Source organism: Aquila chrysaetos, chromosome 14 (genome assembly GCF_900496995.4).
Source record: "Aquila chrysaetos chrysaetos chromosome 14, bAquChr1.4, whole genome shotgun sequence".
NCBI classification, from domain to species: Eukaryota; Metazoa; Chordata; class Aves; order Accipitriformes; family Accipitridae; genus Aquila; species Aquila chrysaetos.
This window is the reverse complement of record NC_044017.1, coordinates 32,968,502-32,975,521: the sequence shown is the minus strand read 5'-3', so window position 1 is coordinate 32,975,521 and position 7,020 is coordinate 32,968,502.

The following is a 7,020-nucleotide window of genomic DNA, read 5'->3' as shown; positions in this document are numbered from 1 at the left end:
TCTGGTGTTTCCATTTCAGAAAGACACCCGTTTTCTTGCACTTTCCATCCCCCACCAGCACATGTACACAGAAGCTTCACAGTTTGAACCAGTTTTACTCTGGGTGAAATTCTAAGCCAGATGTTGAATTCAGTTCTTCTGGTGTAAATCTGGAATCATTATGCCTTGACTAAAATTCTATGAGATTTACAAAGATGCAGGAATATAAATCATTATTAAATCTGGTTATAATTGTCCCTTATGTGGCATATTTTATACCCAGTAGTCCTGTTGATGAGCTAGATAACAGCCAAAATGAAGGTGAGGGAGAAGAGAAAAGATGTTTCATCTATAAACTTTAAAAAATGGCAGGATTTGATGTAGAGTAATTTACTTAAACCGTTAGGCCACAATATGAAGCTATGACTGCTTTTAAATCAGGTAACCTAGAGTCTGTTGCCAGAATTCTTCAACAGTGAGTGACAATGGAAATTTTTAATCAAGAAGAGGAATGCAAAGGGGGAGAGAAGCATGTAGTGTTCCTTGTGCTGCAGAAGTTTAAGAGCCCAAAGCAAAAACAAGAATGGACACAAATTCAGAAAATGGAGCCTTTCATAAAGATAATGAGGTGCATTCAATGATTTACAGAAATGAGGAAAATTGCTTACAATTTTCTCTGCCAGTTTGAAGTTTTTTTCCATCTACCAGAAATATTTTAGAGATAACACACATTACAGTCTTGAAATTTAAAGAGGGATGGAGATGGATGACTTGGATTGTCCTTTATCTTGCCATTCACACAGGGCAATTGTGAGCTAAATCAAGGCAAGTGACTGTATTTTATACAGGTGTAAATGACTGAAGGGTACTTCTCAAGTGTGATTCAGCTGTCCTATTTTAGATGTCTTTTTTTCAGATGAGATGAATTGCACTGCAGAAATGCCTGTTTCTTCTTATTGACTATAAAGGGAGCCTGGGGTGACCAGCTCAGATAATGGGAAAACATAACAAAAATGTGTAAGAGAGCATTTGAGAAAGAGTGTATGAGCATGTAATGAAAGAATGCATCATCACTCTTTCACAGACTGAAGCAAAATGAATATTGCATGCACCACTGCCATCTCATGTTTAGTAAGTGCTTATCTTTCAGCCTTTGTGTTATCTGAGTGTATCATGTTAAAACAGTCTACCAAGATGATTCATGGCATACGCAGGAACATGAGCATACTCACATATGTTCTTCTCTATGCTATTCCCTAGACAGCCCAAGATGAAGCTTCTCAGGAGACAAAGAACTGTTCAACATTGTCATGAAATTGAGAAAAGAAATCCTACAGGGATATTGTGCAAAGTGTGTGAAATTAAGGCAAGGTGAGAGAACATCCTCTTTACCTCCTGTACAAGGATCAGAATGAGCTATGGGTCTCAGCAGTACAGACACTTTCCCACGAGGGAGACAGCCTGCTGAATATAAATATTGTAGGCAGTGAGTCACCAAAGATGATGTCATTGATTTATGCAAGGATTGCAGAGTTTGGATTTGGTGGGAGAGGTTTTCTTGTCTAAATGCAGCCAGACCATGATATGCAGTGAGTTTATTTTCTTCTGATTGTAGTAGAGCTTTTGCTTAACTTTCATTTGTATGCTGCGTTGGGTTATCTGCTCAGGAAAAATAGGTATTCTGGATCTCCTTTTGTTTCTTTCAATTATTTTGTGTACATTTTGTCCTGAAAGGAGGTTGGTTTTTCAGCAGTTATGTAATTGCTGCGGTTGCTTATACAACCAGAGGAGGAGACAAGAATTGTTTTCAGTTAGCTTTCCAGAGAAGTGTCTGAAGTGAAAAAAAATGCAATACATCCTTGATAGATGGTGTCGGATGGGACATTGATGTTTGGAAGGATGATGAAGAGGAAGAAACAGTTCATTCTTTGTCAGAATGATAACTCCTCAGATTTTGGTTATGAACCTCTGATGGCTCTCTGCTACCACTAGTGTTTACACAGACAGACACACACACACACGTGTATATGTACGCTGGCTAAAGACAAGATCTCAGTTTTGAGGATCATGGATCAAGAACATGACAGAATTCATATACAATATGTATTCATATACATTCGAGATGTGCTACAGTTCAGCTTTTTGGGGGGACTGTCGCTTGCTTCTTTTTGAACTCTTCACTAGCAATTAGAAAATAACTGCACTTTGGTCAGCCACAGAATTTCCATAGGCTGAGGCAGCCAAGTTACTGCCGTATCTACCAAGCCGCATGAACTGCAACTGTTGCTCTTCTGCGTTCATGAGAATATTTGTAATGAAGAAAGCATCATGTCACAAGTCACTGAGGTAGCCTCCAGTGCTATACAAAGGAGTTTTGTATAGCAATAAAAAACATGTTTGCATTATTATGTGCAAGATCTTTTTCTGGCAGCATTTTCACAAAACTTGTTTTCTGGACTTACTGCAGCCTCCATAAAACCATGTTGTGGGCAGAAATTTGGCACTGGAGAGCAGTTTCAACATGCTAAGGTTTTCTGATGTTTTGCTTTTATATTTACTTCGGGAATTTAAAATTAATTTGATCATTGCTAGTTTGCACGTGACAGTACCTGGTTTCAGGCAGGCAGATTTCATCTTCCCTTGATGCTATATGGCTCTCCCTTGGCACACCAGTACGAACCTGTTGCTTTTACTTTGGTAAGGTTGCATTCACCAAGAATAAGACAATGTATGTGCACCTTGTCACAAGAACTGAGAAAAAATCACTTCCAGCCTGCTTCATAGAAATATATCAAACTACTGCATTAGCTTATGTTTCTTTCCTTACTGGAATAAAACAGCTAGCCACATTTTCAATTCATTCTTGGTGTAACAAAAACATTTCTGCAGGCAAAATAAGGTTCACTGAAATAGTTCAGATTTCCTTGAGAATCTGAAACAAAACTATTTTCTATTTTCCCATAAAAATCACCCCATGGAAAAGTTTGGCAAGTTTCTACAAATCAGTTTTGTTAAGATAGTTTGTTCTGTGGAAAATAAAAATAATTTTTTATTAATTGACTGATGCTCTGGGACCAGTTTATTATAGATAAAGAAGGTTTCTGAAGGTGCAAAGATCAGAAAGGCATCCAGCACCTTCAGCAAGACTTTTTTTGTTTCAGCACCACTTATGCCTCTCAAAATCCTCTCCTTGCTCTGAGCGTCTCTATTTTGCCTTGTTATGTTTTTTTTACAGAGAACTTGTGACTTATTTTTGATCCTGTTTATCCAGAGAAGCTTTGGGCTGAAGACAAAAGATTCTGCTGTGCATTTCCTTCCCACGCTCTGTTTGACGAAGCAGTAAGGCAGTATACTTGGGTTGAACATGGAACTAAACCTTTATTTCAGAGAAATAAGTCTATGGGCTGGCTCCTTACCTGGCACAAATTGCCCCAGCCTACTGTGAAATTGATGCAGGTAGGTAGACTGATTTTTGGGTTTTTTGCAGATTCTTTCTTACCTAATGTTGGAAATCAAGGAACACCACATTGTTGACTTGATGCTTGCATTAATATTCCTGGGAAATGAAAACCAGCTTAGTCAGCATTCCTAAAGTGAGATGTACTTCAGGACTGGGGGACTGGGGCTTCGTGTTCTTCTTTATTAGTGTTCCTCAAGGAAAGGGGCTGAGACTGAAGCAGAAGTCTGGCATCTGTGGAGTCACAAATCTGTCAGAAATTGAAGCACAGAAGTTAAGAGTTTGGTCGGCCGAGGACCCCTCTATAGTCAGTGGGAGATCTCCAGAACACCCTCTTCAGAGGTTCGGAGGTCAGCGCCGCATCAGGCTCTTCGAGTGCCTGTCTTTATCCCTTGACTACAGAGGGAACTTAAGAGTGACAGTGTCCTTACATTAAGCGTGATGATGTCCATACATTAAGTGGCTTAATCTGGCATCATCAGTGCTGATACAAACATTGGCCCCCTGAGATCTTTCCTCAAGATAATAGTAGCAGTGGTCCCTTCTCCTCCCAAAGTGGGGATGAGAAACAGGGTTGCACATCATCCTGTGTGTCTTTTTTTTCCTTTTCTTTTCCTCTCTTACCATGATATCAGTCTTTCCTTCTCTCCCCAAACACACATCTGCAGACACACATTGTGGCATTATCTTACATTTCTTTTGAAAGAGGGCTTTTTTAATCTTTATTCATAACTTTCCTTCCTTCCTTCAGCTGTGGATCAAGCAAGCAGATATGAATATTCAGAAGTTCACATCAACAATATGGAACCCAGGGACCTGTTTAGATAAATATTTTGCCATCATCCACCTACCAGTTACCTTCCCCATTTTCAGCAGGAGGAAATATGTCATCGAATTCCATTCTCAAAGCAAAAGGAGAAAATTAATCTAAATCATGGAGAAACCAGTCCATACTGAAGGTCAGAAGTATCTTTTTACTTCTATCTTTGTGGAATGAAAGCAGGGACAGGACAAGATAAAAAAACCCAAACAATCAAACCCCAAACTAACAAATAGAAAATTGAGCCACTTGAGATTTTGCGAATATATGTTTTATAGATAAAGAAGTGGCATACAGAATATCAGCTCTTCTGGAGATTTTCTTCCAGTTAGTGCCCTCCATTCCCAAGCACCCAAGATCCTAAATGTCATTTTCTGGTATGATCAGATTCTCTTTGCATTGTCATAGCTGGTCCCAGTGAGAGCTTTAGTGCTGACTTCAGTGGAAACAAGGATGGGTTGTCAATTAACACATTAAAAAATCTTTTCATTAATGCATCATTACAATGATGTTAGCTCCCTCCTGGTTCCTAACAGTTTCTTTCAAAACACTTTGTCCATCTCTCCGTGAAGATGACAGTTGTTTGTTAAAATGTCTGGAAAAATCTTCCAAGTGTCTTTAGTTCTGCTCCATGAAACAAGTCCTGCATTTGTTGTGTCATAGGGCAGGGACGGGAGATGACTGGTTGCAGCAAGGGTGGGATATATTTCCTAGCAAGCCTTTTGGGTGTACAGAGCTCTTCCTAGATGGTTAGTTATCGTCTTCTCCTATTCTGTGGCCAGATGCAACAGCCAAATTCATAGGTGAGCTGATTGTCTACATCTAGGGCATGGAAATAAGGAGAGAGCGTAGTGTTGCCAATGAATGAGGTATAGCTCTCTCTGTGCGTGAGTGTGAGGAGAAGAAGCCATGGTTGTACGTCAGCCTGTGCAGGAGGCTTTACTTCGTTGTTTATAGTAGCCTATTATTGCAGCTTTCCTTCCCAAGTGTCTCAGTACGTTGGGACAAGTACTACTAGATGTGTCTAAAAAATATTAAGCATTGCTAGATTGTGTTGTTTCTATCACAGACTAATCCATGGGTTGGGAAGGAAAAATGTGCGGGTTGGTAGTGTCATTGACCCGTGCTTTTATTTAAAGGATGTATGATCTGGATGGAGTCCATGCAATGCATGACATACTTGTGCTCCCCCAAGCTCTGCAGCTTGGCATAACTAGAGGAGCTGAAGATGCAACTCCCTGACATTGCACCTCATGACGTGACAAGGAACCTTATCCTGATGAACCAGTGGCGCCTGGCAGAGACAGAGCTTTCAAACCAGCTGGAGAGGAAAACGGAAGAGCTCAGGATCTTTTCCAAGAATTTGGAGGCGCAAAAGACTTGCTGTATGCCTTGCTGCCGAAACACATTGGCTTAAGGAAGCTTAAGGAATCAGTTTAAGGAAGGGAAAAAGGTGGATGCAAGTACTGCAGGTTTCTTTCTTTTCCTCTGCTTATGGTCCTCCTAGTATGTCCAGTCTTAAACTTTGCAGCTCCCTTTGTAACAGTGTATTTGCCAGAGCAGTCCCAAGGTATCCTTTTTCTCTACGTGATGAATTACAACACCCAGAGCATGCAAGCGTCATCAGGGACCCTTACGGCTATGGTGATGGGGAACAGATGGCTGCACCTGAAGAACAGGCCTGGCCTGGGAACTCCAGCTATGACAGTTGCATCATAAATTCATGCCTGAGTACCACTTGTACGAAGCTTTTTAAAAGAGAACCTTGTTATGAAGAAATAGAAGTAGTTCACAGCAGGAAAGGAGGGCATTTATTGCATGTGTATTGCTTGGTCTTCAATCTGGAATATACCAACTCAGCAAAGTCCCATCCAACACTTGCTAAGCAAGCGCTTTTTAGTCATTCCAGCCAGAGGTGTCTGACTGCTCCTCATTTAGCACACATAATTTGCTGCCCACTTCACATGTGTTTATTTGCAGTAGAATTCCGAGCTTCAAAGCGTGACTGCACAAAAGAGTGACCATGAATTTGGAGTTACTTCTGCAAATTTATGCCTTTAATTCTTCACTGACAATAGGGGTTCAGAGAGATTCTCTGGTTACGGCTAAACTGGGAGGCACAAGAGTGCTCCTAAATTCCTGGGTGCAGATCTATATCCTCACCCTTCCCAACTCCTCAATGCACCGTCTCCCTTGTCTTCCCACCCCAGCTCACTGCTTTCCATAGGCAGGAAAAATCACAGAGTGGGAAAGGAGCTGAGGTATCTTATTAGCAGGTCCCCAACTTGTCAGTCCATGACTCCACAGCACACCTCCACAGCACAGCATCTAAGTTTTCTTTGGTCTCATTCTGCTGTTTAGCATGAGGTCTGCTCTGTGGCTCTGGGCACTTGCACTTCATCAGAAAAATCCTGTCTGTAAACAGGTGCAAAAGAGAAACGACTCAAATTCTGTCCAACATAGCTGAGGATATTAGAATATTCGGGCTGGGATTTAAAAAGAAACTTTGGAATGAGGTGTCCACGCCACAAGTCAGTGTAATTCAGCTACCAAACAGGGAAAGATGGGAATCTTTCCTATGCTTACAGGGAGCTTTTCTTCGCCTATTAAACCAATTAATAGAATTTTGGCAAGTTACAGAAATCTGTTGTCAAAGTCTATTACTCACTAAGTGAAATAAGAATAGAAGCCTTTATGAAGAAATGTACATCTAAGAGCTGATTTCTTCCTCGGGAGAATTTGATTCCTGCACAGTGCTCTTCAG